The sequence below is a fragment of the Gossypium arboreum genome, chromosome 1 (assembly GCF_025698485.1).
Source record: "Gossypium arboreum isolate Shixiya-1 chromosome 1, ASM2569848v2, whole genome shotgun sequence".
NCBI lineage: Eukaryota > Viridiplantae > Streptophyta > Magnoliopsida > Malvales > Malvaceae > Gossypium > Gossypium arboreum.
In genome coordinates this window covers 12,357,188-12,358,659 of record NC_069070.1, presented here as the reverse complement: position 1 = coordinate 12,358,659, position 1,472 = coordinate 12,357,188, and the positions used below count along the sequence as shown (strand labels likewise).

The 1,472-nt window shown below is 37.2% G+C and overlaps 1 long non-coding RNA gene across 1 annotated transcript; it reads left to right on the top strand.

The window, feature by feature from the left end:
- Nucleotides 1-478: 478 nt before the first annotated feature.
- Nucleotides 479-1,472, top strand: LOC128293157 (uncharacterized). Its single transcript, XR_008283243.1, has 2 exons — nucleotides 479-645; nucleotides 911-1,472. It is a non-coding gene; the product is annotated as an uncharacterized LOC128293157 (long non-coding RNA).

The window sequence follows — 1,472 nt, the reverse complement described above, 5'->3', positions numbered from 1 at the left end:
GATTTTAGAAGAAATAAATTGTATATAAGAAAATTTAAAATAAACAAATTACAAAATAAAACAATTTTTTTAGAACGTAAAATATTAAAATAGATAAAAAATAAAAAAGAGTAAAAGAATTTAAAAACTAAGAAAGAACTCCATTGGAACAAAAACAAAATCTAGAGGATAGTTTTAAACAAATCGAATTATTAAAACAAAATCCAGGACTTGAACTAGATAAGCACTAACAAGCAGGGACTAAAAATGCAAATTCCCTAAGTCCCAAAACGCTGCATCTAAACGCGAACTAAACTGGAATGACACGCAAATTTTAGGGATAAATTTAAAGAGTCCAAGAAAGCATAAGCAAGGCCCATTTGATCACTATCGCAAAGGGGGGGGACTTAACACATAAATTACCCATTTTGGGTCAAACGTGTGGGCCCAGCACCAAATGGTGCTGTTTTAAACGTATTGTAAAAGCTAAAAAGAAAGAACCCCCCCTCAAAACAGCAGCCTTGCAGATTATCTTCAAGAAAATTCAAAACCCCTTTTAGACTCACCTTCTGCTAGGGATTCGCCTCTGCTTTGAGATGCCGCGCACGAGGGTCATCGGCGCTTCTGCGCCTCCACCTCTGACGCCGAACCACAGGGTAAGGCCAGGTAAGCCTCTTCTTCCCCGATTTTGATGTAAAAATAGTTTGCAAGGAAAAGAAAGCAAGAAAAACAAAAAGAAAAAGAAATACGAAATGAAAAAGAATAAAGAACAACCTTCTAGGCCTTCAATCTGATTTTTTATTGATATCAATTACTCTTGCACGTTCTGCTAATGTGTATATCCAAAAATCGGGGAAAAAAAAGATTCTTTTCCATTTGATTCAATTTGGCTTTTATAGCCAATTTTTCAACCTCTTTTGCTTGTTTGCAGGTACGTGCTAGGTGTGGACTCTGACGTGGAGGTGGAGTGGTGCACGATGGGAAGAGTCGCGTGACGTGCGGTGCCTGGGGACTGCCTCGGTTGCAAATAATGGCTCCTAGAGTTTTTTTTTTGCAATCTGTTTGTGTTTTTGGGCTGTTTGGGCCATGTTTGTAAATGGGTACTTAGGTTTAGGTCTGCTTAGCTTCTAGTAGTTTGGGCCGGGCAAATTTTGGGCCCTACAGCTGCCCTTCTTTGCTCATTGTCGTATAATGATAACGGAGTAAAGACTTCAAAAGGGAACAAAATTGCCTGGACTTGTTGAGTCTTGGTGCCCTACACCCATTAGAGATTAGAACTCATAACACATTTAGAGAATTTTGTGTTTACGTTTTGAGGGTTCTTTGTTTTTGGGTTTTCAGGGTTTAGTTTTTTTTTATCTCTATCTTTTGTACTCTTCGTTATTTTGTCATTATAGTAAAATTATCTTTGCCCGTGGTTTTTATCCTCTTTGGAGGAGTTTTTCCACGTTAAATTTGTGTGTTCAATTTCTTAATTTATTCTGTTATTTTTA